The 27500-nt window shown below is 38.0% G+C and overlaps 1 protein-coding gene and 1 long non-coding RNA gene across 2 annotated transcripts in view; both read left to right on the top strand.

The window, feature by feature from the left end:
• Window positions 1-27500, top strand: part of LOC135202350 (rho-related GTP-binding protein RhoU-like) — a 252203-nt gene that overhangs the window by 109801 nt on the left and 114902 nt on the right. The window lies entirely within an intron of this gene.
• LOC135202352 (uncharacterized) overlaps window positions 18594-27500 on the top strand; it is a 101271-nt gene continuing 92364 nt past the window's right edge. Inside the window, exon 1 of the long non-coding RNA XR_010311720.1 lies at window positions 18594-18677. This is a non-coding gene — a long non-coding RNA (uncharacterized LOC135202352). The remainder of the gene's footprint in view (window positions 18678-27500) is intronic.

The following is a 27500-nucleotide window of genomic DNA, read 5'->3' as shown; positions in this document are numbered from 1 at the left end:
TTGCTCGGCGGCCTCCTACGTGGAATAGTAATAAACATGGCTGTCTCTCGGGAACTATAGGATGCCATTTAACCGAAGGATACCGGTTGTTGTTAGATTAAGCTGGCTTTGTAACAGCACGGTCTCTTGTTCCTTCGAACAGCCTGTTAACGAAGGATACGCAGGGACTCTTTGTCTTAATGGGACGTTATTGGATCCAGCCCTAATCTGTTTTTTTCTTCAATTCCTTTCCTGCCATCTCTCCTTCCCCCAGCATCTTTATAGAAGCGAAAACGGCGTGTTTTGTGTGTGTGTGTGTGTGAGAGAGAGAGAGAGAGAGAGAGAGAGAGAGAGAGAGAGAGAGAGAGAGAGAGAGAGAGAAAGGTCCTTAAAACTTCTGGTAACTTTAAATGTCCATTTCGCTAATTTTCTTAATTTTTTTGTACTCTTGGCAGCTATAAAATTGGCACTTAGAACTTCTAACTATAAGAACGTGCCACATCACCTAGCCTCCATGAGCAAATTGCTCGGTGCCATTTTATGTAAATTTTTATTCCTGCACACGATTTACGACCTTTTGTCCACGGACCTGTGAAAAATGTACCTGTGAAACGCCATTGTCCATTGAGGAATAGATTGATTTGCGAGCTTACAATTTGGTGTATATTTTAACGCGCACCCGAGCATAACATCAAGGAACATTGAATGGAGGGTCGTGTCTCAGGCAGGATTTATTCCTCGCACTTTTTGCTGGACTTGTTTGTTGAATCTGACGCTGAAGCCGATTACCGTAATTATAGTGGAGCAGACGTTGATGAATTAGTAAGAAATAGCTTCCCAGATGCATTATTCCCTCGTAAGATTGTTTATACAGTGTTTTGGGAGGCAAATACTTTCCTGTGGTATTATTTGTAAAATGTTTTGGGAGACATGAATTCCTGTTATATTATTTGTAAAATGTTTTGGGAGACACGAATTCTTGTTATATTATTTATAAAATTTTCTGGGAGACAAATTCCTGTTATATTATTTGTAAAATGTTTTGGGAGACACGAATTCTTGTTATATTATTTATAAAATGTTCTGGGAGACATAAATTCATATTATTTTTGTAAAATGTTTTGGGAGTCACGAATTCTTGTTATATTATTTATAAAATGTTCTGGGAGACATAAATTCTGTTATATTTTTTATACAATGTTTTAGGAGATAATTTCTGTGATATTTATAAAATGGTTTAGGAGACAAATAATTTCCTGTGATATTTGTAAAATGTTTTTGGAGACAAATAATTTATTGTGATGTTATCTGCAAAATGTTTTAGGAGACATAATTTCCTGTGATATTATTTGTAAAATGTTCAGGAGTAAGGATAGAATGCTTTGGTAAAAGAGCTCTTGCAGTACTGTAGATGTTTTGTAGATGCAATGTGCATTGAGATATGATATAGTCATGATTTTTAGTATGTTATGGTTCAGGGAGAATTGGTAACCTGGCACGTGATTAGTGGACTCTTAGAAAAACTGAAAGGTGCTTCGTATCAGGGCATCTTGGGGACTGGTTATTGCTGAAGTGAAAGTATGTTATGTCACATGTTATTAGCTGAGTGATGGAAGGTTTATGAATGTGAGTTAAGAATTTCATTGCAGATGAACAGTATTTTGAGTTTCAACTTGAATGGTGTATGCTTGTAAACATTGCCTTTACATTTAAATGCCATGTGTTAGTATAAAAGTATTAAAGTAAATTTATGAATTTTTTTGAGTATCATGTATTGTTTAGTCTAGTCCCTTTGCAAGAAGTAAAGATGTAGGTAAGTGAGGGATAACAAATATACAGTACCTTGTTCCAAATTTGTCGAAACACCGGTTATTTATAGTAGAATATTTTTTTGAATGATAGCTGTGTTGAAATTTTCTGTATTATCAACCTGGCTTCTCAGTACATGGTTCCTACTCTCTTTAATCCTAGTTTTTGTCTTTTACTTAATGTACTTAGATGTTTTAATGCAATATTTTTTGTACTGAGGTGTGTGTGTGTGTGTGTATGTGTTAGTATATATATAATATATATATATATATATATATATATATATATATATATATATATATATATATATAACTATATTATTAAGTTCAATGTTTTGAGAGATATTATTTAAGAACTTTCGGGAGACAAATAATTTCCCGTTATATTGCCTCTTGGAAATGAAGCTCTGTTTGGAACTACCGGTATAATGGTTTTATAATGTGTGTATTTGAACATGTAATATTACCCAAAGGATAATGATATCGTCAGGCTTAATTTTTACTTCACTTTCGTTGTAGCGTTGTCTCACATGATTGATCGAGGTTGCAGCGAATCGTTTATGGTTGTTTATTCTAAAGTTGTGATTTTTTGTATATATTCTTTACTCGTTAATTTATTTTTTCTTTTCTCATGGCGGATCTCTTCTTTCAGTATTTCCCATTACCTTCTGTTCTTTCAAATGAACCCGGTATGTATCCATCCACTTTTGCGGCGTGTTTACTACAAGCCCGTTGGGGATGACCGTCAAAAACATAAACAGAAGACTGAGAATATCACAGAAATATTAGTCATAGGTAACGACCCCCGACTTTGGTGGGGCTCACTCTCTAAGACAGATCCGTGGCCCTTTTTGATGCAATAAATTATTTATTAATTTAGCTAACTGTTACGTCAAGGGAAATGTCAGTGAGTCCGAGGTTGGGAGAAATTTCATGCCCTTAAAGGACACGTCGCCTAATAAGGGCACCGTCTCCTTAAAAGAAGAGGACAATGGGACCACGTGGGAAGAAAGGAAGTGCTGGGGTTCCCAGTCTGAGTGAGATATACGAACTACCCCATTTTGGAATGTCGCTTTCATTTTCACTTTATTTGGTTACCGGATGATGTTTATTCGTGTTTTGTTCTTACTTGTCTCTTTATTCCATTTTGTCTATCTATCTATCTATCTATCTATCTATATATATATATATATATATATATATTATATATATATATATATATATATATATATATATATATGTCGTAGGGTTGTTTTAATTATCCTGGTTGATGGTCTATAGGCATGTAACAACGAAATAAGTAATACAGTAATAATGATAATAACAATAATAATAATAATAATAATAAGTGCTTAATTATGGCACTGTAGTAAAAGACAAGAAAAGAAAGAAAAGAAAGAGAAAAATAAGAAAATTAAAAGCGCGAGAGCTATTACGGACATAATCCACGTCCACCGCTCGGGCATTTTTTCCTCTGGCATATGCCAGTCCTGCCTGGCATCTGTCAGTTACTATATCACATAAATAAAAAAAAAAAAAAAAAAAAAAAAAAAAAAAAAAAAAAAAAAAAAAAAAAATGAAATGCTCGCCAGCCAGATAATGCCAGAACACTTTGCAAGATTTATGCACGAAATACCGAGTCTGGACCTCCTCCGCTTCTTATCGATCAGGATGATAGGGAAAGAATGTCCTGTGTTGAGCACTCTTGATAGACCTGTACAGTGTGAGTTGTTTAACAAATATTATATATATATATATATATATAATATATATATATATATATATATTGTATACTATATTATATAATATCTTTTTCATGGGCAGATAAAGTGGGTAATTATGTCCAACTTATAATATACATACATACATAAAACACACACACATTTATATATATATATATAATATATATATATATATATATATATATATATATATATATGTGTGTGTGTGTGTGTGTGTAATATAACATATACTGTATATGAATATGGAAGTATAGTTTTGCTGGTTGGTTTCACACTTAAACGACGTAGTTACCAAGAATTAAATAATAATAATAATAATAATGATTATTATTATTATTATTATTATTATTATTATTTTGGTAGAAGAACCCTCTTTTAGGCAAATGCTGTTAAAAAAGGATGGCAGAATTAAGCGAGTTGATTTTATATATTGTTTTTTTTCTATTTTCCTTACAATTCGCTTCTCAGGCTCAGCGATGTTTCTGAGTAACTGGCCAATATTCATATTGGAATTTTCAAAAATTATAAATGCTGAAGGAATCTTTTTATTAGAAACAAGATATCAGGTCCAGGTCAAGCAGGGGTTGTCGTCAGTGCTGGTATTATTCCGTAGGCGTAGTCCAGTTCGGGCCGGGGTCGTCTTAGGTTTTAAGGGCTGGTATTGGTGCTGGTATAGCTGGTATCACGTGACGTTTCGACCTTCTCCGTAGGTCATCTTCTGACGAAGTCGGTTGAAGTGACGTGTAGCAAGATAGTTTTGCGGAACGTATTTATAGCGGCTCGGACCTAGAGTTGCATTCTCATTGGTCGGGCCGGTCTTGACGAAGCCGTGGATCTCGCCTCGAAGGTCTCGGGGATTCTCTCGTGCGAGCGCCACAGTAGCGTGCCTGGGGATGAACGTCAGGAATTCCGTCTGCAGCAGGACGGGGTTCGCTCGCTGCTCTCCGGGCGGCGGTGGGAAGGAGAAACGTTTCTTTCTTGAGTGATATTCAAGTTTGGTTTCTCCTTGCCTATATGGAGGGCTTCTAGGAGGCGCAGACGTCGGGATCCGTTGTTTGATCGATTATGGTGGATATTAGGGATAATAAATAATTTCTCTTATCCGTGTGTTATGAGCAGTCCTGGCGTGGTTGAATATGGGCTCCTTCTTGGGCGTGGCAGGAGATTCGCTTGGAGAAACGCAATGGAGGTATACCGACGTATTTGCCGAGGCATCCTCGGACGGGGCAATGTGTAACGGTAGACACACTCGTCTTCTTCAAGGGATCCTGCAGTGGCGCCGAAGGATTTTTTCTCATCACCCAGGCTGCTCGTCTTCTTCGTTTTATAATATATAATCATCTTAATATTTCTGTCTGGGTCGGTGGGGCTGACGTTTTCCTCGATGATTCTTTTTGAGGGCTTGTTCGTCCTCCTTGTACCTCCCGGTGGAAGTGCCCTTGTAGAAAATGCTTGATGGGCTCTGCAACGTCGGGGCGGGGTTCCCGGTGGTACCAGGCTTCCATACCTTTCCTTATTGACTCATCAACAGCACGATTGGTGTGTCCGTTGTCGACGAAATACAAGTGTATGAAAACTATGTGACTCTCAGAACGATTAATTATTCGCCCCATAATCGTAATAAGCGTCCTAAAAGCACCACGGTTTTGAACAGAAAGGCTCCGAGACTCATAAAACATCACCCAAACGCCACAAATAAGTGGACGTTTATGTCAGCGACGGAGAAAGGTCCCTCGTTTGAATGCAGTAAAAAAAGTAAAATAAAAAAAGGGGGGCAATTAACGACGGAGCGGTTTAGGGTTATATGACCGTGAGCTGTTTTTTTTTTTTGTTTTTTTTTTTTTTTTTTCTGGCCGGAAGTACCGGGGTTACTCTCGTACTGCCAGGTCTCCCACCGAACCTTAACCGTTGTCCTGCAGGCTTCAGTGGCTGTAAAAAACAAATTGAAAGTTGCAGATATTCGTCTGAGATTTCAACCATTGGTTTCATTATATCTGGAGGTCTAAGTTTTAAGTTCCAGGTAGTAGCTGTTCAGTTCTACAGGTTACTATTATTGTTGTAGAGTGCATTATTCTTGCTCTGGACATTGTACATTGTAGGGCTAGATTTCTGCTGTTTATTTATCTTGGCTGTGGATTAGTTGCAGTTTCCAGCCGTCTTAAATAGTAGGTGGTCGGAAACTACTTGAACATCTCAGCTGTCCGTAGAGTGTTGCAAACGACTTGAAGATTTCAGCTGTCTTAAGTAGTAGATTGCTAGCTGTAGTGTCCAGCTGCCTGAAAGACTGTATTTCTAGTTACAAGAGTTCAGCAGCTTGATGAAATATTACAACGCCCAGATTTCAGCTATCTGAACTTATAAAAAAACTGTAAAATTCAGCTGTCTAATATGCACTGTTTAGGTTTCAGTAGTCTGAAGCAGCAGGTGACTACTCGCACAATTCAGTTGTCCGAAATCCAAATTGACAGGTGTTAGCTGTACGAAACAGATTACTACTAAGAATATAGTTAAGTTTTTCATATGTGTGAAAGACAATGAAGTTCAGCAGCGATTTTATTCAGTTTGCCTGTCTTCATGTGAGTGTCTTTCTGAAAATACTTTCAGTAACTTTAGCTATATACACTATTATTATTATTATTATTATTATTATTATTATTATTATTATTATTATTAGATGTTTAGTTCATTTTTTAAACATTGCACCCAGTATTGTGATGTATCTGAATAATGTACTTATACATGGACTTGATCTTGAATTAAGCTTATTATTATTATTATTATTATTATTATTATTATTATTATTATTATTATTATTATTATTATTATTATTATTATTAAAAACCTTGGCCGTTGGGTAATAATAGACAAGGAGTCCGTCCTTGCTGATATCTCGAACTGCAGCCGCCCCAAAATATGTTGAGTGTCAGTTCCTTCACCGCCATCAGGCCACCCTCCAGCCGAGTGGGACTCCAGACGTGGTGGTTTCAACAGGATATCATCCCTATCATCATCATCATCACCATCATCATCATCCCTTCTCTGCTTTCCGTCAGAAACCCGATATATATTACTGCCTTGGTCTTTTTTGGGTCCACCACCCATGGAGATATGTGTGGGAGGGAACGGAGGATAGGGGTTGTGAGGGGTGGGGGGGGGGTGGGGAGTTCCCTTGACGGCCGCTGCCATCAGCCGTCCACCAAATGTCATTTCACGTTAACTCTCTCTCTCTCTCTCTCTCTCTCTGTCATAACGATTTCCTGTCCCTTTTCCTTAGTCGCTCTGTAGTTCGTTACCTGTAGCTGTTGACTTACGCAACATATTGTGGGTTTGATTTATTTATTTTCATTGTAGGTTTGATATGTTGACCATTAATCATTTTCAGTAATAATGAGGACCTTTTACTTCAACATAAAGTTGGATAAGTTTAGTATTGCTAGGTCTCTCTCTCTCTCTCTCTCTCTCTCTGGTTTTTGTGACGGTGTCACACAAGCCAGATAAAGAGCGAAGGTTTGTGGATTTGTCCCCATCAAGTGCTATCAGAGCCACTTCTTCTGGAGCGAGAAACGTGGTGCAGGTAATGTTGAAGAAAATCGCTCCTTCCAGTTGCTGATTTCTTGAGGAACAGAATATATCCAATCAGATGTGTGTATGTATGTATGTATGTATGGATGTATGTATGAGGAGATCTCTTTCTTGGTAGTAGTGCTCTTTTTAGTTTTTGGTAAGCTGTTCTGTAATTCGACTCCTGAATGAGTAGCGAGGTTTGATTAGTGGAATTCTGAGAGATTGACATGGATTTATAATGTAATTTTTTTTTATTCCCGTGTTTGGATCATTTGAATAGTTACTAAATGGGAATAGTTATAGTAATAGTTATATCATATTTACGGTTAATACAGCAGCAATTTCAATTTACCGAATGTTTGATAATGAAAAATAAGGAAAGTGCTGTTGCTGAAACATAATTTTTTACTTTTTTCCTTTTATTTTTGCATCACTCATACTGAGTGATGATAAAATATCGGGAAATCTTGATCGTCAGTTTGAAAAGCTGTCCATTCAATCTGCAGCACAAGCGGAAATTGTCGGTTGGTCGAATCCTTCGTTTCCTTGGCCCAGGAAGTATACGGTTAATGGGATGGCGTAGAGGCTTTTGGGGGAGGCTGGGGGGAGGGGGGGGGGGGGGGGGGGGGGGGGGGGGGGGGGGGGGGGGGGGGGGGGGGTGGGGGGGGGGGGGGGGGGGGGGGGGGGGGGGGGGGGGGGGGGGGGGGGGTGGTGGGGGGGAGGGGCGTGTAGGATTTAGGGAAGTGGGAGGGCGTGTAGGATTTTAAAAAACCAGGGACTGGGAAGATGAACGCGGTTCACTTTACATCATTTTTTATACATGTATTTTTAAGGGATGGGCTTAATAGATACTGTTCTGGAGAGAGAGAGAGAGAGAGAGAGAAAGTTTATCGTATATAAGGAGAAAGTGATAGCCGAGTTGGTCGATATATGATTTCTGATGTTTAAGGAATATGTGTATTGGGTATTTATATTAGGAAGATGTTTTATCACGGAGATTAAAGCAGGTAGACTGACAGATAGGAGTAGATGGAAAGAGGATGTCTTCTGTCACAGAGAGAGAGAGAGAGAGAGAGAGAGAGAGAGAGAGAGAGAGGATGAAATTCTTCGCCAGATACCAAGCAGCAATTAGGAGAAAGGAGGCCGGTCACGGGGCCTGATTGATTTATCGAAACGTTGAAAACTTCTGTCACAGCGACAAAGGTCATCGACGCAGCGTGACGTCACGGTCTCTCTCTCTCTCTCTCTCTCTCTCTCTCTCTCTCTCTCTCTCTCTCTGTTTCGTAACGTTCGATAATGTCGTCTGCCAGACGCGTATCACTCTTCGGTCGACGGAGCAGCAGGTTATTGTGATCGAGTGATTGATTTAATGTTAAACTCTGTTGACAGCTTTGATGGTCATACACGACGGAAGTAACCTGTAGCAATCATTCTTTGTCTTGTCGGCACCATTAGATATTTTGGGTCATAGCTGATTAAAGGTTACAAGTTTTGAGGGCGTATTTGCACGATAGATGCCCTCTAATAGTTTAATTATAAATTTGTTTATTGATTTTTTTTAGTGGGGGGGGGGATTTCTTTTTCCCTTTTGATTTTTTTGATGAATCCAATGACAATCTTGACATTGATGAAAGTTATGATAGACGCAACCTTACTCGAAATTACCGATTGTGTCAGTTAATTTCTTTTTGATATTTATTTTTTATAATTTTCAATCTTTGATGATGTATTTGTGATGCCACAGGAATTTTTATATGCGATCAAAGTATCAAACCTTTCATTATTTTTTTTAATCATTTTCTGATAAATTTATTTTTTAAGTCTTTAGGACTTGGATAGTATATTTTGAAAATCTTCATCGGTGAATTGCTGCACATTTTTGTCATATATTGAATAAGTTAGTAGCAATATTTGCAAGCCCTTCAGAAATTTGATTTACCGCATTGAAAGTCATGGTGTTGTCGTTTTATTCTGGTAATTTGGTGAGATTTCTCTTTTGAACGCCCTGATACTTTCATTATGAGATTTCTTTTCTGAAAGCCGTGATACTTTCATTACTTTGATCACTTTGATTTTAAGTTGAAGTTTCGTTAACTTTGTGTTTTTTTATTTTTTGTTATTCTTTTTTTTTTGCATCCCGTGGTACTCACCTCGATTTCAAGTTGAAAGCCTCGATAACCTCGTGTGTGTATGTATGTATGTATGTGTTTTTTTTTTTTTTTTTTTTTTGCATGTCGTGGTACTCACCTCGTTACGGGCTTCTCTGTGAGCAAGAGCCCGTGCTGACACAAGGTCAGCTTAATCAAAAACAACAACAACTCACCTTGATTTTAAATTGAAAGTGTCGATAACTTCGTGTGTGTGTGTGATTTTTTTTCCATCTCGTGGTTCTCTGCCGAAGGCTAATGCATGCTTGCCTTCGGCAGTAAAAGCCCATTTCCTTCATATTCCAGAATATGTATTCGACTCTCAACAAACTTTGAACTTGAGATCTGTGCGTAGATCTTCGTCCCGACGAAAGTGCTTTGAATATTCATGTCAGGTGCAAATCTTTCTCTCTTTCAGTAATCTTTAATGACTGTTTTTATCGCTTAGCGTAACTTTTCTGTCTTCACGAAAGTGGAAACTTCGTATATAATGTTTTGAATTTCAGTATGCAGGTCTGGTCGACTTTTATTGAGACAAACCTCTCTATTATAGTGTTCCTCCTCGTATCGAATACGGGTATTTGTTTGTCATTGTACCTAATAATGATAATAATAATAATAATAATAATAATACATGAGACAGACTAAAGAACTAGCCAGCGATGACAATTGGCAATGGCTACAGAGGGGAGAGCTAAAGAAGGAAACTGAAGGAATGATAACAGCGGCACAAGATCAGGCCCTAAGAACCAGGTATGTTCAAAGAATGATAGACGGAAATAACATCTCTCCCATATGTAGGAAGTGCAATACGAAAAATGAAACCATAAACCACATAGCAAGTGAATGCCCGGCACTTGCACAGAACCAGTACAAAAAGAGGCATGATTCAGTAGCAAAAAGCCCTCCACTGGAGCTTGTGCAAGAAACATCAGCTACCTTGCAGTAATAAGTGGTACGAGCACCAACCTGAGGGAGTGATAGAAAACGATCAGGCAAAGATCCTCTGGGACTATGGTATCAGAACGGATAGGGTGATACGTGCAAAGCAGACCAGACGTGACGTTGATTGACAAAGTCAGAAGAAAGTATCACTCATTAATGTCGCAATACCATGGGACACCAGAGTTGAAGAGAAAGAAGAGGGAAAAAATGAAAAAATGGATAAGTATCAAGATCTGAAAATAAAAGAAATAAGAAGGATATGGGATATGCCAGGGTGGAAATCGTACCCATAATCATAGGAGCACTAGGCCACGATCCCAAGATCCCTGAAAAGGAATCTAGAAAAACTAGAGGCTGAAGTAGCTCCAGACTCATGCAGAAGAGTGTCATCCTAGAAACGGCACACATAGTAAGAAAAGTGATGGACTCCTAAGGAGGCAGGATGCAACCCGGAACCCCACACTATAAATATACCACCCAGTCGAATTGGAGGACTGTGATAGAGCAAAAAAAAAAAAAAATAATAATAATAATAATAATAATAACTTACTAGGCAGCATTTACCGCAGGCTTAATATCTATCAAAATTTTATCCAGACACAGAAACATCTTATTCTTGGGTAGGCTTATTTACCTAATTCTTTGGGTGTAGCCGCAGTTATAAGTAGAACTTATGGCGTTTAATATTTCGCCGTTACTCTGAGCCAGTTTATTTCCCCAGTCTTCATTTTCCCCCCTCCCCCCGATTTAAGTAGAGCCTATTCCCTACTTTTTCTTGTTTTATTTTAGGTACCTGGAAAATGCCATGACACATGTACGGTAATTATAATTATATATCTATATATCTATATATATATATATATATACATATATATATATATATATATATTAACATAGTATGTATACATATGCACTGTACTGCATTGTATACTGTATAATAATTCCTCATTCGTCTGTGCAATGATTAATTTCAGAACATTCACGCCTCTCCTGCAAAATTTCCTGGATAACTAACGAATTGGTCCTTGATACCCTGCAATTATGTGCCAAGTGGTAATTGTATCACACTGTACATTTCTCCAAGGACATGTTGTGTGGGGGGTAGAGGAGATTGCGTGGTGGGTGGGTGGATGACTTGCCCACACACACACACACGCACACACTCGGATGCCACTTTGAGGTGTGAGGGGAAATTGTTGACGAGGGAGAAAGGGAAGAACCCGTGATGTGGTATTGATTGGTACGTGAGAGTTTAGTCAGGGCGATGTGCGTGTGTGTGTGTGTGTGTGTGTGTGAATGTTTTTGTGTGCGTGCGATTCCGTTTGCGTGTGCGTGTGTGTGCGTTTGTGTGATATAGGTGTTGCAGGAGAAGCAGGTAAGAGGAAATATCAAGGGTGACAATTTGCATATATGTACTGGAGGTTTCCACACTCAGGGAGAGAGAAGAGAGAGAGAGAGAGAGAGAGAGAGAGAGAGAGAGAGAGAGAGAGAGAGACCTTTTAAAGACCTTGCCCTTTATTTTGGGAGTGCTATTAAAGCGAACGCTCTCGAAAGGCTGTTGAATTAAATATTATATTTTGCATGTTTCATCTTGCATGCGCCTTCAGGAATGTCGTCTGGCTGTTTTCGTCTTATCGTGGGAAAATTTTAGGCCAAGTGATTTTCGCTTCTTGTCATAAGAGTAATCGGGCATGATAGAATATATATATATATATATATATATATATATATATATATATATATATATATGATATATATATATATATATATATATATACATATATATATATATGTTATATACATACACACACACACACACACATATATATATATATATATATATATATATATATATATATATATATATATATATATATATATATATATGTGTGTGTGTGTGTGTATATATATATGGCTATGGCTAATGAATAAGACAATTGGGTTCAGCTCTCAAACTAGTTATGAACTGGTATATATAAGTATATATGTATATAGATTACTTCCAGTTACAATCCTGTACCATTACGGGTCACACTATATTAGGAAATTTTTCGTTTTTTTTTTTTCTGTCGCTGGAAAGTCACCGCCATATATACACCTGTCTGTTGTTGGATGTGATCATACCTTCACAGACAGCTTCCTCGCACAGCCACTGATATGGCATTAAGAATCGCTTCTGTTAGATAGCGAGATATTTCGGTTTCTTCTCCAGAGCGTTGTGGAACGATTTCGTATCATTTGAGTTATATACCAAGTATTTAGTCGACTGCATTGGGTCGAAGTCATGGAAGAGAAGTCTGTAGGATTTTTGTGTTTGTGTGCATTTAAGGTGTTTGAGAGAGAGAGAGAGAGAGAGAGAGAGAGAGAGAGAGAGAGAGAGAGAGAGAGAGTAGAGTTCCAGGTTGCTGTGGCAACGCTAAGATGAGAGTTGAAAATAGAAACGGTGACACAATGTCAGCTATCATCGCCCAATGATTTAATCATGTTAAATATACGTAGGAAAAAAATATGTTTTTAACAAGTAATGATATATGTCTGTATGTATTTATGTATCTATGACAGAAAGAGAGAAAAAGCTGTGTATACAGTGATCCTCAAAATCAGTGGGTGACTTGGGGAATAATGATTTTTTTCGTGATATTAATTAATTCACCTCGCCGTAATACGTTAAAGAATTTTAAAGCCTTGCGTCCAGATTTATTTCCAGAGGCGCCGTTTTCGTGAAAAAATAACCTTAATCATATTCGTCAAAAATAGCAACTGTAATATTATTCAGGCCTCATAGTCTTTCAGTTACTTTATTTTATATAATGGATATAATGAACTTGACATGGGTTTTCACGTATAGTTGGAATTACCCAGTAGAATCGGGAATTGTCCAGTGGAATCGAGATTTGTCCAGTGGAATGGGGAATTGTCCATTGGAATCGAGATTTGTCTTATGGAATCAGGAATTGTCCAGTGGAATCGGGAATTGTTCAGTTGAATCGGGAATTGCCAGTTGAATCGAGAATTGTCTAGTGGTGTCGGGAATTGCCAGTTGAATCGGGAATTGTCCAGTTGAATTTAGAATTGTCCAGTTGATTCTGGAATTGTTCAGTGGCATTTGGAATTGTCTAGTTGATTCTGGAATTGTCCAGTTGAGTAGCGTTTAACGCAGTGAGTGAAATGCAACTTCCCGTCGGGAGTTTTAAGTCGTTTTTTTTTTTTGTTTTTTTTTGTCCAGTGGCTCGTGTGCCCCTTTAAGCTTTAATAAAGCTTCTATAATTCCTGCACGCTGTCAGGGGCGCATGAACGCACGTACGCATAAGCACGCAAGCAGGTTATCTCATTAGCCACCGTGGTCGTAACAGCTCCCCTGAGCCCCTGTCGACGGGTGCTGGTCTATGCAGAAGGGTAGGTTTTTAAAAGGGAGGAAAAAAATCTCCAGCACCTTTTTGCTTGCAGAAGGGAGATTTTTACGTGATAAAAGAAAAATCCCCCTCGCCATTTTTCTAGGGAAGGAAAGGTTTTACGCGAAAAGAGTGAGCTGATTTATTTATTTATTTGTTTATTTGTTTATTAAGGACCTGATTGTGGCCATTTTCCTTCGATGGAGATCGTTTGAATACTTTTGTATGTAAGCTTTGAAGACGTGATTTTAAACTAGGACTTGAATCCAACAACAACACCAAAGAGGGTTACTAAGCGTAAACAGTAAGGATTTCATTTGGAACAAGGAGAGAACATCTTACTTCCAATTTTTCAAGTGTAAACTGATTGATTAACTGACCAAGCATGGGATGAAGATTATCCATATTTCAGAAAAGAAAGATTAGCAAAACGGGAAAACTTGGTAGAACTCACACGCACCTTGCAATTAAATAAAAAATTTCGCTATAAAGTCTTAGTTAATTTAATGTCATTCACCTTAGGTGTCGTAAATAGCATCAATGTTAACTTAGTTCGTGTTTTTTTTTAATTATATTAATATTTTACTAGACTATAATAATTTTGAATTTTTGCACATATTTTATTTCTTTTTCACCTGACCTCTTACATCAATTATATTTGTTTTGCCTGGCCTCTTACATGACTTAAGTTATTTATTTATTTATGTATTTATTTATTTTATGCTTTTTTAGTGAGACATCTGTGCCAGCTATTTATCGGAGGCGGTTAACGCTGTCAATAAACGATGGCACTAATAATATCTCGAACCGGTTATTGCTTAAAGGTGCAGGGTCAACCGCCCATTGTTCTGGATATAACTTTTGCCTCCCGAAATGGTGGATGATCTATTTCTTTGCGTCACATGTCAGATGGATCAATAAGTGCGCTGCTTGTGATGTTTCCTATAGGCCGCCTTATGCCAGCACTTGCTCATGCTTCATGAGTAGTCAGAGGTGGAAATATAGGAGTTGATGCAGTAATGAGTTTTGTAAGGGAATTCTGCCGTGATAGTAGCTACTGAGCGTGACGTCATTGCTAGGTGTATTTGCCATGGAGAGAGAAGAAAAAAAGACAAGCAGTGAGCAAATGCATAACAATTAACTATCGAGATGTGATGTACATGAATCAAAAATACTAAAGCACAAGTAACAAATACTCAAGCATTACTAAAAACCACACACTCAGAAACAAACATAGTACATTTAACCATTACATAAAGGCTACCAAAATGCATACGCAGATACAAGTTGCACCTACTTACTTTAACACAAGCAAGTAAAAGTATAGCCAAATACGTGAACAATAAACAATAACTGATTTAGCCCCCCCCCCCCCAAAAAAAAAAAAAAAAAAATAGCCCAGATAGCTTTCATCGTTAGAGCAGAGCAAAGGATGAGATAATTGTGAAGTATACAAATTGGACAATACGTTCTCTAAACAAATTGAACAACGAGTCCATGTAGAGGGGGTGGGTAGAGGAGGACACGGCTCTCCTCCTCCTCCTCCTCCTCCTCCTCCTCCTCCTCCTCCTCACGGCTCAGGAGAGGTAAAGTAGGTTGGGGAATGCGGGCATGGGAGATAAGTGGCCCAGTTGAGTACCAAGATGCACTTCCCGCTTCTTTTATTATTTCTTCTTTGTTTTCTCCCTCACTTCCCTTGCGTCTTCGTTCTTCATTTTCTTGATTTTTCATCTTTTCATTGTTCGCTTCGAACTTTCCCTTATTCGTCGTCGGTATCCTTCAAGTGTCTTCATTTTTTCTTTTTTCTTATTTCAGTTCTTCATTTTTCTCTTTACCAGTTTCTTTATTCTTCATTTTTCTTTCATGTCATTCATTGGTTTCGTACGTTTACCGTGTTTATTTTATCATTATTTAGCTCTTTCTTTCTCTCTCTCTTCTCTCCCCCCCACCCCCCCCCCCCACCCTTGTTTCAGTCTTCAACTCCTATTAATTTTTCCATCTTCACTTCTTGCTTTAGGTTTCGCTTTAGAAAACTCTGCCATTCGGTATCTTTAGGTCATTACTTCATTAGCGTTGTGACTCTCTCTCTCTCTCTCTCTCTCTCTCTCTCTCTCTCTCTCTCTCTCTCTCTCTCTCTCTCAGAACTTTGCATTAATCATTATTATAACATCATAGTGTTAATCATTTCCCTCACTCATTTTCATCAAAATAGATTTCCTGTTTAGACCATGCTTTTGAAACTAAATTCTCCTCTCATCAAATGTAATGTACTCACGCTTTTATCAGGTTCTCTCTCTCTCTCTCTCTCTCTCTCTCTCTCTCTCTCTCTCTCTCTCTCAGTTCATTAAAGCACCTTGTATCTAACTCTTACGTCATCGCTCTCAGTAAGAAATGCAGCAAGTTATGGCGAATAACCCCCCTATTCCGTAGGGGGTAGTATCGTCATTGCACCTCACGCGGTGCATTGTGGGCATTACCCAAAGTTTTGTACCATCCCCTTAGGCTCCTTTAATTTTTTTACTGTACCTCCGTTCATATTCTCTTTCCTCCATCTTATTTTCCAACCTCTCCTAACAATTGTTTCATAATGCAACAGGAATTTCCTCCTGCTACCCCTTTAAAACCTTTTTAATCTCAATTTCCCTTTTAACGCTGAATGACCTCATGCATCCAAGCGCTTGGCCTTTGGCCTAAATTTCATATTCTTCGTGTCCGAATCCACACAGAGGAGATCCTTAACCAAGCATTCCCCGTTCCCCCCGGTATAGCATTATAACCAAGCATTCCCCCGTCCCCCGGTATAGCATTATAACCAAACATTCCCCCCTTCCCCCAGTTAGTATTATAACCAAGTATTCACCCTTCCTCCGGTATATAGCAATATAACTAAGCAATCCCCCTCCCCCGTTATAATCCCCCGTTATAGCATTATACCCCTAAGCAATTCCCCCTTCCCACCGTTATAGCATTAAACCAAGCAAATAACCCCTTCCCCCGGTTATGCCATAACCAAGCAACCCCCTTCCCCCGGTTTCTAGTAACGATATAGCATTATAACCAAGCATTTCCCTTCCCCTGGTATTGGGCAGAATAATGCACAAATAAATCAACAGGTAAGAAAAGAAGCCTTCCAAATTTTTCAACGCAATCGATCCCCCTGATCCGTGACAGTGGTGGCCTTCAGTCCTCCTTCCCTCTCGTCAGTGTCTCTCTCAATGGGCGCCTTCGCTCCTCTTAATTCCATCTGCTATTAAGAGTTCAAGCATTGAACCATCGCTCTCCTTAAGTATGCCATCGGATACAGCTAATCGTTGTGAGCGAGTGCGTCACACGATACCCTTAGTTTGCCAGAGAGGGCGAGCAGTGGCCCAGGATTGGTTATGCCTGGGTGCCACGGAGTGATTTATCATCTAAAGTACATTTTTTTTCTCTTTCTGTTTTTTTAAAGGGTGTGTTGGCTAAGTGCTTGTGGAGAGTGCAGGGCGATATTGCTGTGATAGACATGTGTCCGTCCTCTCTCTCTCTCTCTCTCTCTCTCTCTCTCTCTCTCTCTCTCTCTCTCTCTCTCTCGTGTTGACCCATTGTGGTACATAGAGTTGTGTACGTAGAAGTAAATTCTCTCTCTATCCCCCCCCCCCCCCCCCCCGTGTGTGTGTGTGTGTGTGTCACACAAATTGAGTGTTTTTCTTTCATTACCTTGGCTCCTTCTCCGATGTCCCGTTTGATAAACCGCTGATCAGAAGAGGGTCATGCAGCAGAATATCGCGAGGCTATGTCGATTCATCTTCGTTGAATGCTTGAAGTTTTAACAGGCGAGTCCACCTGCGGCTCCGTGATACCTTTACCCTTCAGTTTCAGTAAATATTTCCTGGCCTTGTGTCGGGCTTTCACGCCGATAGAACTCAGTGTGAGGCGAACTTGGAACACGCTTTAAATTATTTCGCTATTCACACTGAACATTCATTCAGCTGGAGGGATTTAAAAGGTCATCAACTTAGAAAACATGCGTCGACATCATAGGATGCTCGGTCATGAACAAAGCAAACAGATACAGTAAAAGATATTGAATGTAGTTCGAAGGAACACGTACTTGAGAATATCCTTAAATCCACGGTAGAAATGGAAGTGAAACAGGGACTTGGAACAAGTACTTTCGTAGTATATTCTACATTTTTAAGTTCACAATGAATATAAAAGAAGTCGACAGGCCTTTATATGCAAAAACAGAGAGAGGGGGCGGGGTTACAGTTTATTAATCTGAAGGAAAGGGGATCAAGGTATATCGTGGGTAGAGATTTGAATTCCTTTTTGACTTGGCTTCGATAAAGATAGGCTCCAACAGATTCCTTTTTCAAGATATATAAAACAACTAAGGAACAAAATCACGTTTGAACAAGAAAAGGGCAATGCATGTCATTAAAAACAATGAAAGTGGTTCAAGAAATGAAAGACTTTGGTACATGTCGTCTCAACAGATGAAGTATTTGTGCGATGTTACTTCGTAAAAGCAAATAGCACGCACTAGTTTTTGTGAATAGGAAAATGCAGACATTTAAGAAGTTATATATATATATATATATAATATATATATATATATATATATATATATGTGTGTGGTGTGGTGTGTGTTGTGTGTGTGTGTGTGTGTATATATATATGTATATATATATATATATATCTATATATATATATATAATAGAGAGAGAGAGAGAGAGAGAGAGAGAGAGAGAGAGAGAGAGAGAGAGAGAGAGAAGGTTCTACCTAACCGTGTAGATAATGTTTTTGAAGCTCCTTGCGTATTTGATTATTTCTCAACTATGAGCTGGAGAAGCTTCTTATTTATTTCTGTTCGCCGTCTCTTTTATTTATGAATATTTTTATTATTTTTTATTACTCTCTCGTTGCTTGAAAATTTGCCAAGTAGATAAACTGAAAGCGTTTTTACACCTTGTCGTTTTTCCCCGGCCTTCTAATTAAAGATATCCGTTGCTAATGAGTGTCTTCCTCTCCTTTCAGGTAAGCCGATCATCGGTTACCAGCGGTGCATTAAGTGTGTCAAGGGTCATCTGGTTTATAGTCCCGGTTTCCAGTCCCTGGGTGGTAAGTCAGAACTTGAGTGCTTGTACCTTAGCTCGCCTCAAGGACGAGATTGGGATTTCGGGATCTCACGCTCCATGCAGGTCCAGTCGTGTGGACTGGAAGGAAGCCTTGGCCTCATTAAATGTAATAATCGTATTTTTTATTACGAGGATTGAGTTGTTGAATTGTTTGTGTTTGTCCCTTTTGGTATAATCGGTTACTCAGCATTTGCCAAATGGAGTTGAATTAATCGTCTTTGTAGTTGTATATTTGTTTTCCGGGGAATCGAGTCGTAATATTTTTCTATAACGTTCAGTTGATAGTCTTTTATTATAGTATTTCTGTTTTTATAATTGTGTTGGTAGAATATTAAATTTTGAATGATTGCCAAAGTAATTTGATTTATCATTCTTTAGGCCCCGTGAAGTTTAATAATATTGTTGTGTGAATTGGCCAAAGTACTACGTTTGAAGATACGCTAATGTAATATCCTTTTTATGTTGAATTACGTTGAATAATTGTATCAACACAGTTTGGTTGACAGGCAATGGTGTGACGTGTGTTGTTTGTGGTTTTTTGTCAACTAATTTTTACTTATGACGTTTACAGATATCACTAATTCCTCGTCCCAGTAAGTTAATTTCGATAATGAAAGTTACTTGAAGGTTCTTGACAGACGTAATTAAGACTGTTTTTATAAAAGTACTCATTATTAAGCTAGTTGTTATTTGAGCTCGTGGTCAGGGAAGCGAGTCATGGGAACGAACGTTTGAAATGAAGATGTAGATTTGTGTCTAAACGAATGTTTATTTCAAGTACAGAAATAACAGAATGTTGAATGCTAGAAATGTATAGATATACACTTGATTGCTACCCACTAAGTACCAGTACGATATGAAGATGTACGTATTTATATACTTGCAAAAACTAGTCTCCGCTTGTAATTAACGGTACTATATGAAAATGTACGTATTTATATACTTGGGAAAACTAAGCCGCAGATTCTTACTTATTGGCATTCTACGAGAAGCATCTGTATAAATGTTTATGCCTGTTTGTCTGTAAACAAGTTCGTTCGTTATCTTCTAAAGCTAGCAATGTATGCATGATTTAAGTAGGCCTATAAGAAAAAGGTGCAGTGTCTCCGCTTGTAGTTAACGGCTTATATGAGAATCTTGTTTATACCTTATGTATGTAAAAACGCCCACTGGGAGCAACTGATTATTCAGAGCCACAAGTCACGAAGAGCCAAATCTGTTCCTTATAAGTATTGAAGGCAATCCCATATGCAGTTCTACCTTGGAGCGATCGCGTTCCTCAGAATTGCTGACGGCATGTAGGCTGCGTGCACGCCATTGTGGATCGCCCATCTCTGTTATCCAGAAAACGCGGTTACCTGCGATGGCGTTTTAGTTGTTATTTATCGTAATTTGAAAATGTGATTCAATTGGAAGTGCTTTTTTTTATACATTGCCTCTTTAGAAGCTGATATATATATTGTATATATATACATACATATATATATATATATATATATATAGTATATATATATATATATACACATATATATCATATATATCATACATATATATATATATATATATACTATATATATGTATTTATATTATATATATATATACTATAATATATGTATATATATATATATTATATATAATATATATATATATATATATATATGTATATATATGTGTGTGTGTGTGAGTATATATATATATATATATATATCTATATATATATATATATATATAATATATATATATACAAAAGAGCAGTATGCAATTTATGGTTGTGGCTGCCTTAGATTATATATATATATATAATATATATATATATATATATATATATATATATATAAAGAGCAGTAAGCAATTTATGGTATGGCTGTCTTAGATTTCGCTGCCTTAGAGAGGAAGTTCAGGGGGCAGGGTGTGGACCACCGACTGCCGCCGTTAGTAGGGCATGTTATTTGGCAAAGCCCATATTTTCTCGTCAGGGTAGCTGTCAATTAATATGTATTTATTACGTGCACATTATGGCGGTGGTATCGGTTATTAGTGTAGGATTAATCGTGGCTTCACTGACTGTCTGATGATAGTTATTTGTGCTGTGTTGTTTTTAATATCTTTCCGAAAAGAGTGGCTTTGAAAGTTTCTGTGGATGATTATTTTTCATTTTTTATTTTTAAAAAGTTTCCAAAAGATATGGCGTTTTTATACATGTTATTGGCTAAATGCCTGGCTTTAAGGGTATGAGCGCATGTTTAAGTTTATGCGCATACGCGCTGGCTGGCTTACGCTTAAAAGAACTTGATTGTACAGACCAGGAAAAGAGAGTTGTACAAACCAGGCAAAGAGTGACTCTCTTTTGATGTGGTATCGAATCGTAAAAGAGAAGAAAACGTCTTTGTATACACACACATGGCGCATGTCTCCAGTTGCTAAGCGAGTGTTTCTGCTCTCATCATGCTGTGGAAATGTAATCACTGTTCTCTCTCTCTCTCTCTCTCTCTCTCTCTCTCTCTCGTTATATTTCCTGTTGCATTCATTTCATTGCATTTTTCTTCAAGAATTGTAATAAAATTTGTTTAATTTTATTGTATGTTTACATCAGCATATTCCTTCTTTCTTAGGCTTCGTCTTTCGTCACATCGTCCCACACTGTCCACGCGCAACAAACGCAGTCATCAGGCGCACAAACACACACACACAAACACACGTTCGATGGAGGCTGTTACGCCCACCTCACTTTAAAAGAACTGTCTTCGAAGTGATTCATTCGTGGAATTTAGCCAAAAAGATCGAGAAGCGAAGAGAGCAAAGGAAGAAGAAGGCGAAGGTGGTACTGGTGCCCAATATCAACTGGCACCTTATAAGGCGGGGTCAGCGTGGATGCCCTCAAACCACACCTCCTCCTCCTCCTCCTCCTCCATCCATGCCCGACCCCCAGCCCAATTTATTATTGCCCTCGTTTGTTTTTCTGTTTTCTTCTTCTTCTTCTTCTTCTTCTTCTTCTTCTTCTTCTTTTTGAAAGCTTTGAGTCTTTTGTTGAGGGCAGCAGAGATGTGGGTGGATCTCTCGTCTCTGTCGCGCTCAAACTTTTTTTTTTTTTTTTCTTTTTTTTTTTTTTCCTCTTGAGAAACGTGTCTCTTCTCGAAAGTAATTGGATGCTTGAGAGGCTCTTACCACAAATGCATGGCATGGCACGGCATGCTGGTGTGGTGGCTGTGGAATCGCTTGTGTTATTGTTATGGTTTTTGTTATTCCTGTCAGGGGTGCTCTTAAAATAGGGTGATTCTTCAGTTAAGTTGGCAATTTCGTCCATTCACGCTTCATGGCCTTTAGCGATGTTATGGCGCGCCATTACAAGTCTGTTTACTACTTCGTCATGCGTATTTGTATATCTCAGTGATGCGTCATTTTCTATTACATAATCGAATATAGTGAATTAAAAGTTAAACATTTTTCAAGATAACACCCTGTTTTACAACGTCTTGCATTTTTTACTGGCAAATGGCAGGTGGCATTCATAATAATTAATAACAATACCAATTATAATAATAATGAGGAAGACAATTAGCCGCCAGTGCCTTATACTTAATGTAATTAACGAATTAAATTAACTGCGTTAGGCCTGATAAAAATGAAAAATATATTGTTCAGTTTCTAAATAAAACGTAGATGTTTTATACCAAAATAACCCGTATTACTTGGTATTTCCACTTCTCTTTCCATATGATCTCTATTATCCATGTTTCGAATTTAGCTTTTGGTGTTTTTCATTGATATCCCATAAGGTACCTCAAAAAAGGAGCTTTCGTGTGCTTGATAACAGCCGCTCTTCAGTGAGGGAACTTGGTTTGATCCCGGGCGTAAAAGGGGTTCAATCTCTGTTGAGTTACAAGGAGCTACAAAGATTAGGATAGGATGTCCATCCGATGGGGCATCATGTACTCAGAATATGTTTTGCTTCAGTTGACGAAGAATACATTATTTGATAGTAATAAACAGTGAATGAAGTACCTGAGAGTTATTTGATTATAGCTGGTCATTATGCATTATATATTACGTATATGTATTATAATTATACTATATATATATATAATAAATATATATATATATAATATATAAATATATGTGTGTGTGTGTGGTGTGTGTGTGTATATATATATTTTTTATATTTATATTTATCTATATCTATCTATCTATCTATCCTATCGATCTATCTATCTATCTATCTATCTTTCTATATATATATATATATATATATATATATATATATATATATATATATATATATACATTCTGCGTTCGTAAATATGTTAATCTTTCTTTCAAAGTTTACGCATGTTTTGAGGGAATCCATTTATGTTAGATCTGGCCGTCTCTCCTTTTCTGTCTCGCACGTCCCAGTTTTTCCACCTCCGTCCGTTTTATTTGATTTCCTGCTCCTCCTCCTCCTCCAATACCAACACCTCCACCACCAGTCCGCCGTCCTCTGGCTTGATGAAGCAAACTGGGTTTGAGAACTTAATATTTCTGCTCCATTTTCGGCATTGGATCTTCTTTTTTTTTTATTTATCTATTTATTTCTCATTCTCTTTGTTATATATACATACGTGCAACTTTTTGTCAGGCTCCGTAATGACAGTTTTCCTTTATATTTGGCGGTCGACGCACCCACATATCTGGACTCCTTTAAGGGACTTCCACGAATTGTTGGAGAGAGAGAGAGAGAGAGAAGAGAGAGAGAGAGAGAGAGAGAGAGAGAGAGAAGAGCGAGCGAGCCTGCTCTCGGCTTGTATGCCGAGCATATAATGCACAAGTGTAACATACACCCCCTGCGTAATCCACCCCCTCCTCCTTCCCTCTCCCTCCCTCCCTCCCTTCCCCTTAATAAATATCAATCCCACATGCTGTTGGTGCCTCGCCCTTCCTCGAAAAGGGTCACGTCTTCCTTCAGCTTGGCCTTTTTTTCTTTTTTTTTTTTTTGCTTGTGGGGGGGGGGCCCCTCCCCCCCTTTTTTCCCTCCTTGAATTTGGTGCCGGGAGTGTTCGACTCATGTGACAAATCTGACGGTGTAGTAGTTTGGTGGTGATCGGGCGTTTTAGCTTGGTGGAAATTTGGACGGATGTCCCTCGTGTTTATTTGATTCCTTCAAGGAAGTGCAGGATGTCTGCTTGTTTATTCTTTTAGAATGCCGATTTTGCGGCGGATGTTTTTTTTTTTTTTTTTTTTTTTTTTTAATAAAATATTGTAAATTCTATTCCTTTCCTGTAATGTTCAAGAGCTTTCTTTTAATTTTTCATTTGGGTCGATAGATTTTTTTCATATCTTTTTTTTCACTGATTATCGAATAAATTACTTTTTTAAATTGTAAGTCAATGCAGTGTTGAAAAATTGCAGGTTATTGAAAGGGCAGTTTGGATGACCTAATTTATAAATACGTCTCCTTGAGGAAAATTCTTCTCTCTCCTCTCTCTCTCTCTCTCTCTCTCTCTCTCTCTCTCTCATCATTTCATTAAGCTCGGTCCATTTTCCATAAGCTTTCCTGTACAAATACGTCTCCTAGAGGAAAAAATCTCTCTCTCTCTCTCTCTAACACACACCACTTCATTAAGCTATGTTCATTAAATTCACCGAGGATTAGTTTGTTCATCTGTTTGTTTTATACTTCATCCGAAGTCCGCTAAGATGATAATCCTCTTTTTGTTAGGTCTTTTCTCGTAATTATTATCGGCGGTGTTCTTTGCCTACTGTTTTTCACAATACCTTCTGATTACTCATTAATTTAGTTGTTCGTTGGACGAGTGGATTTCGCGCTCGGCTACCAATCTGGTGGTCCGAAGTTTGATTCTCGGCTCGGCCAACGCGGAATTAGAGGATTTATTTCTGGTGATAGAAATTCACTTCTCGATATAATGTGGTGCGGATCCCACAATAAGTTGTAGGTCCGGTTGCTAGGTAACCAATTGGTTCCTAGCCACGTCAAAATAGCTAATCTTTCGGGCCAGCCCTAGGAGAGCTGTTAATCAGCTCAGTGGTCTGGTAAAACTAAGATATACATGAATTTTTACTTATTAATTTTTCCTTACCCTATGTTTTTATTTTTAACCTCTTCTTTATCACAACATACACTTATTACTTTTTTTCACATAAAGTTTATAGGTGTATTGTCTTTTTCCTCTATTTTTATTGACAGTTCGTTTGTGCCCAGTTTTTCACAATGTGTGATGGTTCTTTTAAGTTTACTGATTATTACGGGCATACCCTTTGTCCTCTTTTTGGATAGCAGGGTATTTTTTGTGGAATAGTTTATGGCCTTTGTTTCTTTTATTTAACTATATTCTTTTTACTTTGCCTCCGTCTGTGGAAACCTTTTCTATAATAATAATAATAATAATAATAATAATAATAAATTTCTGAAATGGTTCATGTCAGCTAATATATTCCATTCTTATAATATATTACTTTTTTGAAGGAGAGATATAAAATGTGTGTTTTTTTTTTTTGCGATTTCTGTGCATGTCTGAACTATGCATTTTGGTTCGAGTATGCACGCAACAAGCAATGGCTTGCATAGTGCTTGATTTATAAATGAAACTATATAATATGGGCTGAATGAATGAATATGTATATATATATCAGTGAATAAAGAATGAATTGATGTAAGATTTCTTCATCGTTGTGGGACTATAAATATATATATACACAGCCATACACAAACACGCACGCACACTACACTCCATATACGTATTTATGAAAGGTAATGATAATGGTTTGTGAATGAAAGAAAACAAACAATCCATTTATCACTTACAAATTGTTTGCCGTTGAAGCACGAGAGAGAGTCGGCTCTCATTCACAGGTCTGACGTTAACAAATCGCATTTTAGGTTGTCCCCCGTCTGTTATGGCCAGAAGGGGAGGTTAGCGAGATAATTGGAGAGAAGAGAGAGAGAGAGAGAGAGAGAGAGAGAGATGTTTTGATTGGTTGTTTACCATTGCGTTGTTTACGGGAGGCCGTTTAATCAGTGCTCATATTGCTCCGGTAAACAACGTATCGATTCTGCTTCTGTTGTGGCTAATATTTGAAAGGTTATTATTGTCGCTGTTCGTGTTATTACTGCCGTCACTTTTGTCTCATTTTTCAACCTTCATGGTTGCCCTCACCTTTGTCCTGTCCCCTCCTTTCTGCTGAATTCTGTAGTATATTTCATAAGCTATGTTTCTGTATCATGCTTGATAGAGCACGGTAACGTACACCAGTGCCCGGAGCATAATAATCGCCTACCTTGCTCTCCTTATGAATGAGGCATCGTTTCTAAACTTCTCATAAAGTCAAATTTATGTGCGCGCGCGCGCGCAAAAACCCACACACCCACCCATCCACCCACCCACACACACACACACACACACACACACACACACACACATATATATATATATATATATATATATATTATATATATATATATAGATATATATATTGTACCTGTGTCTTTTTGGAGTTGTTTTGTTTAATTTTATTTTGCTTTTTAAAACTATTTTATTATTTTCACTCTATACTGAATTGGTGTGTTGTAATATTCACATATGTAATTGACGTGTGTATTCCCACTGATTCCTACTCGGATGGGATGCACAACATCTCGTAGAAAGCGCCTTCTTCCTCCCACGACAATCTCACCGTAACGGATGAAGGAGAGAGGTAATTGGCGAAGAAGCACAGTAACTGTGTAATTCAGGATATGGGCATTACAGGATGGGTACGTGCAAATGGGGTGGGGGTCGGGTGGGAGAGGAGCCGCTGGAAGACCAGGATGAGAGGGTAATTTTCATCTTTCTTCTGATGCCTTCTCCCCCACCCCCTACCCCCCTTCCATTAAAACACACACGCCCATTCCACCGTCACGGCCAATTATTCTCGACCATTAACATTCTTCTTCTTTTTGTTTCTTATTGCCTCACTATAAGAGGACCTTTTCTTCCCTCTGCCTTCTGGGGATCTTTTTCAACTCGTGGATAACTTCACTCATCGGTTTGCTTTTGGAGTTCAGTTTTTGTATGGTCATTTTCTTGTATACGTTTGTTGAATATATAAAGTCTTAGTAAAGGACAAGAATTCGAAAGGTCTTGCAGCGGGGGTTGCCTTTATTTATTTGTTCATCACGTTCCTAATTTTGCGATTCAGTTTTATATATATATATATATATATATATATATATATATATATATATATATGTGTGTGTGTGTGTGTGTGTGTGTGTGTATGTATGTTTGATTTAAAATCACGAATAAGGTGAAAGCTTGAGAATTATACTTAGTACAAAGGTACAGCACGGCAAAAATTGAAAGTTGCTGTGGTCATGTCTTGGTAGTAAGACGAAAGCACTTATAGACTCTCAGTTGTTTTAATTTTCCTTCGTGTCTGTAACCTTTGTTCATATATGTCTATATACCTATATATATATATATATGCGCGTGTTTGTGTGTATGTGGAATTTGTGTGAATGTGTGTAAAATTATATATTTTAGAGTTGAAGACTGAAGGTAAGTTTTAACAGCGCCTTCGGAGTGCACAGGACACGCGCATAACCGAATGAAATTTATTACCTTGCTGAGCTCAGAGTGAAAACCCGAGAATCTTGGCGCTAATTCCCCAAATCCTAAATGCCTGTGTATATTCATTCCTTTGCCAAATCACCAGCACGTTATGACACGTGAAATTGAGAGGCGGAGGCGCATAAATCCCCAGTATTTTGACGTGCGGGCGATAACAGCTGATGGTAAAAGTCGCCACGCGCAGAAGATGTTTTTAAGCCGAA

Source organism: Macrobrachium nipponense, chromosome 30, assembly GCF_015104395.2.
Source record: "Macrobrachium nipponense isolate FS-2020 chromosome 30, ASM1510439v2, whole genome shotgun sequence".
In the NCBI taxonomy this organism is placed as follows: domain Eukaryota; kingdom Metazoa; phylum Arthropoda; class Malacostraca; order Decapoda; family Palaemonidae; genus Macrobrachium; species Macrobrachium nipponense.
The sequence above is the reverse complement of the archived record's forward strand: the minus strand, read 5'-3'. Positions and strand labels throughout refer to the sequence as shown.